Source organism: Gavialis gangeticus, unplaced genomic scaffold, assembly GCF_001723915.1.
Source record: "Gavialis gangeticus isolate Ggan-Ray unplaced genomic scaffold, GavGan_comp1, whole genome shotgun sequence".
NCBI lineage: Eukaryota > Metazoa > Chordata > Crocodylia > Gavialidae > Gavialis > Gavialis gangeticus.
In genome coordinates this window covers 185,711,046-185,722,640 of record NW_017729032.1, presented here as the reverse complement: position 1 = coordinate 185,722,640, position 11,595 = coordinate 185,711,046, and positions in this window count along the sequence as shown.

Below are 11,595 nucleotides of genomic sequence, written 5' to 3'. Positions count from 1 at the left end.
CCATCCCTCCCCTAGAGCACTGGGATTGGAAGGGACCTCAGGGAAGGATGACAGCCACTGGCCAGCTACACATCAATAATGAAAGCACTCCTTCCCCCTCGCCCCCTTCCCTCCTCTTGCCCCTCCCTCTCCTTTAGTTTCTATTTCCCTGCAGGCAAGCCCAGCTTGAGCTTTGAAACTCAAAACATTAAAAAAAATTTGAAACGTTTCGACTTGCTTCATTTAGTTTCAAGGCTATTTCGAAGCTCTCTGTTTCCTTTTGATTTTGCTGTTTCGATCTCAAAATAAGTCGAAATGAAACTGCCGGTTAAATTTCATACAACCCTAGTAGTTACTGGTAGATCATCCCTGATTAATGCTTATCCAAACTTTTTTGTGAACACCTCCAATGGTGGAGATTCCACACTTCCCTAGGCAGTCTATTCCATTGCGTCACTGTTCCAACACTTACGACCTTTTTTTCTGACATCTAATTGAAACCTACTTTGCTGCAGCTTCAAGCCATTGGTCCATGTTCTGCTCTCTGCAGCAAGAGAGAAAAGGTGTTTTCCATCATCTTTGTGGTAGTCCTTCAGATATTTGAAAACTTCTATCATCTCCCACTTTAAGTTCCTTTTCTGCAAGGATAACATGCCTGTTTCCTTCAGCCTTTCCTTGTAGGACTGGCCTTCCAAGCCCTTTATCATTTTTCCCAGTCTCTAGACCGTCTATAACTTTTCCACATCCTTTTAAAAATGTGTAACCCCAAACTGCCCATAATACTGTAGATGAGGCCAAGTAAAGGGCCAAGTAAAGAGGCACTATCACCTCCTATGTCTTATATCTTATGCTTCTATTGATGCCACATGTTATTTTATGTAAGGCATGTTGATGGGCTATTTTTGTAGAGGCTATTTTACATCTAGTAATTGTTTTATTTTCTGTATGCTTGAACAACCTCTTTTGATGTGACTCCTTGTAGTAATAACTTGTAGGTGAAGAGAGGTTCACAGTAGTCATACAAGTTGGTACTGATATGCATGTGTAAATCTAGGATTTTGTAAAAGACGGGTGCAGGATCAGCAGCTGGTGCTGTGGGATCAGCTGCCCCCATTCCCAGCTTCCCCACTTAGTACAATAAAACCAAGATTTATCTTATTTTAAAATGCTTGATACATTTATTGCATATTCTAACTGAACTAGTTTAAGCGTTCCATAGAAAATATTATTGGGATTTTTTTCCCTTTTATAATTCAAGTTGAAATTGCAATTTGCATTGTTTATCCTGTAAGGTATGGTTTATTCCCATGAGTAATATTTACTCATGTCTTGAACAATATTGTCATTTAAATATAGGCATTGCTTATTATATTTGGATATTCTTGGGGTTTGAATTTCTCCCAAGAGATTTGTTTGGCTTCCTTTGTGTGCTCTAGGCTGGTATTTTCTAACAAACCAGTAATGAATACTTGGCTTCAGAGGGAGAGTTTGCACAGTGGGTCACGATTGCTTTCTGTCTTTGTTGTATAACATTAATGGATTTACTGATGACCTCTGACTAATATGATCTTCTCTTTGGTTGACTGAATTTCAGTATTATATGTATGTGTGAGAGATATCTATATCTATATTTATACCTATATCTATATATATATGGGGGGGTGTGGGTGTGTGTGTATAGTACTGAAATACAGCCATCCAAAGAGAAAAGAGCCTCTCTCTCACTCTCTCTTTCTTTCTCTCTTTCTTAGAAAAATTGCCAAATGATCTTTTTCATGCTACAAGGATGTGTTTCAAATCACCATGCTGCTCAGAGGTAATTTAAATGACAAGAATAAAAATTATATGAAGGGCTCTAATTTGACTTCCCAAAATGCATCTTTTAAAACCAATCACAACACTGATTTACTTATTACATGCAGTCTGCCAGAGCTCTGAGGAAAAGCATTGCCTTGTAATCCTGTGGCCTCAACCCAAGACTCTTTATGAGGAATCCAGAGAAAGTATTTGTAGAGAAACATATACATATTTTTATATTCACTGTATTTTCTCTATGGACCTGTGCAGCTACACAGAAACTATCAGAAGGACTTTGAAAAGCAAAATAAAAATGCAAAATAGTTAACCCATAAACTAGATTTATAATTTTGAGTCTGTAAATTTATTTGAAGCATTTGATTAATCTGTTTAATAGAATTAACATCTTTAAAAAAGAGTGCAGTATTGTACATAGACATGAAAGCCTTTCCATTTCTAGAACTACAATCCAGGTTCAAACTGTGATCCCAAAAAGCACTGCTTTTGCCTTTTACAGCTAACCATGACTTTGTTTTTTTTACCGAGCTGGTATATAGTTTCTGGTGTTTTAACTGCAATTTCTACTTGAGAGTCCTCTGCAACTAATCTATTGTATAGTAACATAAATGATTTCTCTCTTTGGAGCAGTGATTTACACTAGGGCTGTGCAACATTTTGCTGGGTTTTTAATTTCAACAATGTTTTGACTCATTTCAAACTCAAAACAGCAAAATTAAAATGAAATGAAAGGTTTCAAAACAGCCTCAAAATGAAACAAGGGCACAAAGCCTTTTTTTCAAAGCTGGGTTTGCTTGCAGGAAAACAAACTAAGGAGAGGGAGGGGGAAGAGGGGGGAAGGGCTGCTGTGATATTGGCATGAGTAGCTGGCCAGTGACTGTCATCCTTTCCTGAGGTCCCTTCCAATCCCAATGCTCTGGGGGAGGGACAGAAAAACAGCTGGACCTTAACATGTCACACGTCATGAGTTTTGCTTGTCAAAAGTCTGAGGTGTTGTTTCCCACAAACCCCTGCACCTGTCTCCTTGAAACCTGATGGGCTTCATGGACTCAGTAGGGGCTACCATGCTTGTAGTTTTCACCATGCTGTAGTTTTCACTTAACACACACATGTGACACAAGTGTTGCTTGTCAGCAGCCTGAGGTACAATTTCCCAAAAACCCCTGCACCTATCTCTTCTTTAAACTGTGCAGGCTTTGTGTCCTCAGCAGGGGCTACCATCCCTGCTGTTTTCATCCCTCCCCCCGCCCCTGCCCCCACCTTCACATTTACAAGTGACATGAGTTTTGCTTTCAAGACTTTGAGGTACAGTTTCCCAGAAACACCTGCATCTATCTCCTTGAAACTTGACAGTCTGTGGCCTCAGCATGGGCTACCATTCCTGCTGCTTTCATTCATATCAGGCAAAAAATGACAAACTTACAGGCAGTTTCATGATTCCCCATTATAGCCTAGGGGCAAAACATCAAAACAGCGAAACAGTTTCAACAAAATGGAACGGTGGTTTGGAAACTAAATGAAACTCAAAACGAAACACTGTCCTGTTGAAACAGCAAAACACAAGTCAAAACAAATGGTGCTGTTTCTCACAGCCCTAATTTACACTATGAAAATCTGCATCATACCTGCTGTATAGCGGTGTTATTTGTCATGCAGTAGAAGTAGCTGTTTGTTCACTAGAACCAATGGCAAACCTTATGCACAGACATTATTTGTCCTTTTGTTCACAGACTGACTCCTTTTCACTGCAATATCATGGCACCATTAATGCCCTTTCTATTTTCTAAAGAGAGCTAAGTCTGCAAATACTTGGAAATCCAATACTTAGTTATTACCACATTGTTCAAAGAACACATCCAACCTGGTACTTCATATAGGATGCATCGCATAATTGATCTCTTGATTACCTATGCTGTATATTTGATGTAGATTTAGTTGTATAACTAGGGTGACCATAATAATTTTAGGGAAATCTGGGACAGGGTAAGGAAATTCAGGACAGGGGGTGCCGGCAGTGACAGTGCACATGTATGTACGTGCATGCACACACACAGCGTGGATCCCCCGGCTCCCAGGAGCAGGGCTAGGTGGAACAGCACAGTGCATGCATGTGCGCACATGTGTGTGCGCGTGCGCACGCGCACACACACACACACACACACACACACATACACACACACCCACACACACACTGACCTCGTGGCTCCCAGGAGAAGGGCGGGGTGAGACAGTGTGGAAGCCCATAACCCCTGTTGTGTGGCCACATGGTGCCTCCCCTGCCACCAGCAGCTGGCAAGGGTGCAGTCCCAGTGCAGAGCCTGGAGCCATCCCTCCCACAAACATGGGTCCCTGGCAGCCAGGTGAGAAGAAGGGGAGAGGGACATACACCATTGGGGAACTGGACAGCACTGCTGTCCCCACACTCTACTAGTCCTCTCTCTCCTGCCATGACTTGATGGTCTTTAACTTTCAGGAATTGGATGTATAGGATGGTTGTGATTCTGGTAGGTCTTCTTGGAGAGGGTTCTTTGTGGGGCTCCACCTCCCCTCATACACCACAGTTACCACATCCTGGATGGTATCCCTTGGGTTCTGGATCTTGTATCACCCCACTGTCACTGGCAGCTAGGCACTGGCTTGTCAAATGACTATCTGGGGGTTTAAACCTATTTCTTTGGGCTCCCAAGGTCATTTTTACATCAGTCTTTCCTTGGTTCATTGGCCCATCAACTGAGGTCAGCCTACTTGAAGTCCATAAAGCATATGACTCTATATCACTTCCTCCCAGGCTGCTGGGCTAATCAATCCATGACAACCCTTTAAGGACCTGTAACAGGGAACCCTAGCCCTGTTACCAGAAAGCAGGCCATCCCCTTCAAGACCAGAACTTTCCAGGCACTGCCTGCTGGTAGGGTAGGAGTAAAAACCTGAGCCCTGCCAGCTAGTCAGGTGAATGGAAGTGGGCAGGCCGGAACTATAAAAGCCATGGGCTGAGCTGGCTAAGGGACTCAACTGCAGAGAGGATGGACTCCTGATAACTCCCAGAGAAGCTGTGGCAGTTCCACAAGAAGGAGCACAGCAGACAGTCAGAAGCAGAAGAACAGGGCCATGGAAAATGTGAGCTGGCAGACTGCCTTCCTTAACTTTATTTTGTTTATAGCCCAGAGGCTTACTGTTTTTTGTTTGACTGGTACTCCGGTGGTTTGTGGTTGAGGCTGTAGGGGAGAAGGAGGCCTCATTAGCACCATGGGCACAGTCATAAAGGGCTAAAGAGCCCAGTGTACTATTAGGTACAGCTGTACAGGTCCAGGGCCCCAGAGCTGGCTGCAGGAAGATAGGACTTTGAAGCTGGATCCGAGTGGGTAGATCTAGGCTAGTAAGTCAAGCTATAAGAAAGGGGCCAAGCCAAAGGAATCAGAAGACCTAACGACTTGAAGCCCAGGAGCACAGTGTGAAAGGGGGCCAAAGGCCTGGTGCTGTAGTGAGCACAAAAGGAGGGCCATGGACCTGGAGAGTATTAAGGAGCTAGAGCCTCAGAGTCAAACCTTACCTGGTGGGTTTAGGCTGGTAGGCCTAGCTAGAAAAACACGCAGGTGAAAAGCCCGTGGTGGCTGAGAAACCCAACATAGAAGTACAAGCAACATTTTTGAGGCACAGGGTATGTATCAGGATGGTCGGAGTGTGCAAGGACAGCCCTAGTCATCAGGACGTACAATATGCAGTCTCCTGTTTGTAAGAACAACTTAACAATATTTACATCAAGACGGGCAAGCGAGTAAAGGTGGGCTACAGGACAAAATACAGGAGTGAAATATTAAAGGACTTAGGGCCCCTTCAGGATGAACTAAGGCAACTGGTAACAGATAGGATGGCCAAAGTGGAGCTTCTAAATGATTTCTTTGTATCCGTGTTTCTGGACATGAATACAAATACGCATCCCATTGGGACCAAAGGCCTGGTGCCAACTGTTTATGCTGACTTAGTAAAGGGGAACCAGAAAGGGTTGAATGTATTTAAGTCAACAGGTCCTGATGATCTTCATCCTAGGGTACTTAGGGAATTATCTGGAGTCATAGCGGAGCCACTGGCACAACTTTGAGCACTTGTGGCACTCAGGACCAGTCCTGGAGCATTGGAAAAGGGCCAATGTGGTCCCTATTTTCAAGAAGGGGAGGAAGGAGGAATCGGGTAACTATAGGCCAGTTAGTCTCACCTCTATCCTTGGCAAGACTTTTGAGAAAATTGTTAAGGATCATATATGTGGGGGACCAGCAGATAAAATGATGCTAAAGGTCAATCAGCATGGGTTCAGAGCAGGAAGATCCTGCCTGACTAACCTGTTTTCATTTTACAACCAGGTCACAAAATCTTGGATGAAGGAATAGAGGTAGATGTTATTTACTTAGATTTTAACAAGCCTTTGACACAGTGTCATACCCAATTTTTATAAATAAACAGTTACAATGTAGATTATTACAGTCTGGTGGGTAGAAAATTGGCTTATGGGATGCACCCAGAGAGTGGTGGTGGACTGGTCGGTTTCTACTTGGAGAAATGTGGGCAGCAAAGTTCCCCCAAGGGCCTGTCCTGGGACTGGTACTATTCAATATCTTCATTAGTGACTTGGGTGAGGTAGTAGAAAGCACCCTGTCCAAGTTTGCTGACAACACCAAACTATGGGAGGAGGTACATAAACTAGACAGCAGGGAGCGAATCCAGGCTGATTTGGACAGGCTGGGGAAACAGAATAGGATGCAGTTTAACAAGGATATGTGTCACGTATTGCACCTGGGGAGGAAGAATCTTCAACACTCCTACAGCCTGGGAGGTACCGCTCTAATTAGCACAACTGTGGAAAGGGATCTTAGAGTCATAGTTGACTCCAAAATGAACCAGTGTGATGAGGTAATAAGTAAAGCTAACTGCATCCTTTCTTGCATAAGTAGGTGCATCACAAACAGGTCTAGGGAGCTGATACTTCCCCTCTATGCAGCAGTGATCAGGCCACAGCTGAAAGTACTACATCCAGTTTTGGGCACCGCACTTTAGGAGGGATGTGGATGTCCTGGAGACGGTTCAGAGGAGGGCCACTCGTCTGAATAAAGGCCTACAGAAAAAACCCTATGTGGACTGGTTGGGAGACCTGAACCTCTTCAGTCTCCAGAGGAGGCTGAGAGGTGATCTCCTGGCCACTTACAAACTCACTCGGGGGGGGGGGAGCAAGAAATATGGGATACAGTGTTTACCAGGGCACCTGTCAGGGTAACTAGAAATAATGGCCACAAACTGGAAGACAGCAAATGCAGATTAGACATCAGGAAAAAAATTCTTATAGTGAGGGTTGCCAAAATATGGAATAAGTTTCCAAGGGAGGTGGTGATGTCCCCTTTCTTGGAGGTGTTTAAAAGGAGATTCAACAGACACTTAGCCATCTGACCCCAGCACTCATTCCTGCCCAGGGCAGGGGGTCAGACTCGATGATCTATTAGGTTCCTTCCGACCCTAACATCTATGAAACTATGACTTCAAGGGTGCCCCTCACAGGCTGCTAGGATGCCACTGGGGATGGCAACCTGTTACAGGACCCAATCAAATACTCGAGTTAAAAAACAAAAGAAACTAACCTAATGCATTCTCATTTTCTGGGTTAATCCAATTTGGCCCTTTAAGAAATAAAACATCAACTCATCAAAACAAAGTGAAGAAGCTTTCCTTTGGGTTACTATCCTGCCCGAGGCTCCTCAGGGTTGTTGAGCACCTTCCAGGAGGGAAACTTTCCTTCCAGCCATTTGCCCTGGTATGGTGGGAGGGATGCATGATCCAAAAAAAGAAAAAACAAACCACCCAGAAGGAAAGAAAGAAAAAAGGAAGCAACAGGGCAGTGCCCCTAAACTCACATACCAGCTCTCTTTGCTTCAGCTGCTTTAATCTTTGTCCAGCCATCCTTGGGAAATTCTCTGCCTTGGCGCCTCTCCGAGGTTTGTCAGGTGTCCTCTGCCTACACAGACCAATGGATCCACTGCCCAGCAAAGGAGGTCTCAGTCTGCTGGATGCAGTTCCTCTCTGGCTGACCTTCTCTGGGGTCAGAAATACCTTCCTGGCTCTATCCACAGGAAGCACATGCTGCAGGAATGTAGCAGTGTGTTCCCTGCTCCAGCCAGACTTCTCGCTATACCTGAGGTGAGTGTTCTCCACATGGGTCTTTAAGGGCTTGCTTCTTGCTCCACTCTTCTCCTCTCACACACCCCTCCACTGCCCTGAGGAGCCTCATCCTCACCTGGGCTTCAGGCAGTGGTGGCGGCTGCTCTCTGGTCCCAACTCTGCTGGGCTGCAAGCTTCAAGTCACTTGCCAAGTACAGTCAGTCCAGAGCTGGGTGGGTTCACATCAATCCAAGACTTTTGCTTCAGTTTTCTCCCAGCCAGTGCGTTGCATCTCGGTCCCAACTCCACTGGCTGCAATCCAGGAGTCATTTGCTCAGTAGAGTCAGTCAGGAGCCAGGCATGTGTGGGTGAGTTCCCACCAATCCAGGAATTCTGCTTCAATTTTCTCCAATTGCTGGACAGTGAGACAGTCTGTGAAATTCAGGACTGTCCCAGCCAATCCAGGACATATGATCACCCTATGTATAAGCCTCATACTCTTAATTTTGATTTGAGAAAACAAGTTTATATATGAGAGAAAATGTTTCAGTGTTTGCATTGTGTCTCTTTCTTTTTTCATGTTCTAGTTTAATAAATATAAATCTTACCCTATATGAAAATCCAAGAGAGGAGTAAAATTATTTTGAAGTCTGTGTTATGACATGCCTTTTTTTTGTTTGTTTTGAAGGAGTAGATAATGAACTAATAAGGTTTTTTTCTAGACCAAGCATGTTTATAAGACTTGCTGGCCATATTAAGCACAAATTTGTTCATAATATTTAATGATGGAAGGTTTTCATACATTTACATAATGCGTTTTTTAGCAAAAGGAGAGTGGAGGGCATTTATGACAATACCTCACACTTTTCTCTCTTTCCTGTCAATTTATCCTTGAGTCATCCAGGTGGTTTAAACTTTAGGTTGATATAAAGAATTTTAAAGAGAGCCTAGTGCATGTTGAGGCATTAACTCTGTAGGGTGCCTTGAAGAAGTGAATATATTTTTCTCCTAATGTGAATGTTTCTCTAATTTACGACTACTGTTAGGAAGGTCCCTTATGCACATTTAATGTGTGTTCATTATAAGAATCTTTGCAAGTCCATTAGTCCCTATCAACATGTACTTTACTCCTCAGTGTATGATGATGAAGGGTAGAGAATGTATGTGCATTTTCATGAGTAAAAAATAATGTAATAAGGAAACTTTAGCCAAAAGAATACCAGTAATGCAATACAGAGAACTTTAGATGAAGTTCATAGAGGCCAAAGTTGACTGCAGGAATTTGATAAAATGGATAATCAAAAAACAATAGTAAATGTCTTTAAGGTATGTTTTCCCATGAAACTTGCTGAATGAAATAATTTGATTTTTGTTATTTTGATTCATATGCAACACAAGTCCTAGATATTGATTAATCTTAATAATTTTATTTTCATAATACTGCACTTGAATGAAATTGAGAATTTCTATTCCATGGGAAATTCTGACACTTTAATAATTTTTTTTAACCAAAACTTGATGAACAGTTTAAATGTCAGCATTTTCAGCAAAATAGAAACTCTGGAAAAACTGAATTTGGAAATACTGAAACATTTCATTTCTCCGTTTTAAATACAAATGAAACATATAACTTTCCCAAAATAAAAATGTTTTGGTATGAGTTGTTGCACATGCAAAACTACTTATCTCAATCAGATCATGCATGTATTGTATACTTTTAATTTGTCTATGCATCTCATGTCAGTTAACAACAAATCTTCTTGACAGAGCTGAGTAGCACAGTACAGTGCATGAAGTCAGGCAAACTATATTATATATGGAACATTCTTGTGGCTGGGTGTGATGGAGCAACTTTAGTGGAAGCAGTTTGCTGCCTGCCAGCATGGGAGGAACATCACCCTGCTGAGCTACTGCTCCAGGAACACCTCAGAGGTAAAGGAAGGGCTTATGGGGAAGGAGGAGGCCCCTGGTTCTGGGCATGATCTGAAACTTTACCTTGCAAGGGAAGGGAGACCTGGTGGGACTGCTGGCAGCCCCATGTAAATACCAGGACTGCTAACCTTCCCAGTGAAAAGCAGGTCAGAGTGCCTCAATAGTCCCAGCCCCATTATCTGGTGGGTTACTGGAGGGGAGTAGTGGGGCCAGGCCCACCTATCAAGAGGCACCTGAGCCCTAAGGTGTGTAAGAACCTGTGCCCTAGAGAAAGGGTGGAATGCCAGGCCAGCTCAGAGAGGAGCACCTGACTTGCAGGGGTGTAAGATTCTATTAGCAAAAATGGCAGAGTGGAGGCCAGGCATGCTCACAGAGGTGCACCTGAGCCTGTAGGGATGTAAAACCCTGGGCCCTAGAGAGAGGGTGTAGTGGGGCCAGGTCTGCTTAGAGAGGAGCGCCTGAGCCTGTAGGGGTAAAAGACCCCAGGCTCCAGCATAGGGCTGCAGTAGTGGCCTGGGAAAGAGGCAATGTGAGGGGCTAGGTGGTGAAGTTGACCCATAGCTGGATAATCACCCAGCCTAGTTCAGATGAGGGTCAAGGGACCCAAAAGTCTGCACAAAAGCTGGCCAAAGAGAGAGGAGCAAAGCCTGATGGCCAAGGGAGCTGCTCAAAAAAGAAGAGAAGGATGATTGAGGCCCAAAAGGGGCATGTATGAAAGAGGCCTGGTGGCAGCAGGTAGAGTGAGAGGCCCCGGTGAGAGCGAGGCAGTGTGTGTGCAGCCCAAGAGGGCAGCGTGTGAGAGACCAGCTGTGTCCTCAGTTTGACCTGGTCTTGAACTGGAGTTGTAACACACAGTGAGACATCTGCAGGGCATGGCACACATGTAAAAGGAGGTTGGAGCGTGTCTGTACCGCCCATTACAGCACTCGAAGGGTAGTGTCTTGCCTTATTAACATAATAATTAAATTACAACAAGGTATGGCAGGCAAGCGAGGCAGGCAGTTTGCCCAGTAGACAGGAGGCAGACCAATATGTAAGCATCGGGCCTGGGAGCTTGCCCCTGTCTCACTGGGCTTTGTCTTGCCTTAAATGGAATCTGTGGCAGGGAAAGACCCTCCCATGAAGCCTGGTGCTGTCTGCCTGTCTGGCTTTAAGTTTAACAGCAGATATGAGGACATCCCTGATGGCCAGATGTCTATACCCAGAGTCCACTACACTAGCAGCTGGGAATGAGGAGACATTAGAAGTCAAAGCATGAGGACTTCCTCATTGATGGTCTCCCTGTGCATGTGCAGGTTGACAGTGGCACAGTGAAGCCCTATATGGGGCAGCACTGGGTAGTTTTCAGCAGGGTGACATGACCCATAGGATGCCCATTACACATGTTGGCAGGAGGAAAGGGTGCCACAGGAAGCACAGCATCAGAAACTGGTCTCTGGTGCCGTGCTTCCCACAGCATCATTTGAACATCTTCCTGCCTGCATCTGACAAATTTTATCCTGGATCCCAAAGGCTCATGTCCTGCAGTGCATGTGTGGTATGGCAGGGCATATGTATTTTCCGGATTAGAGATAAAAGTTGCCATATCCTGATCCCACAATTATACTGATGTCATCCAGGGGCCTTTCACTCCACAACAGTGGTGATAAAATCATAGACTCATAGATGATTAGGGTTGGAAGTGACCTCAGGACATAGTTTCATAGTTTCATAGATTTAGGGTCGGAA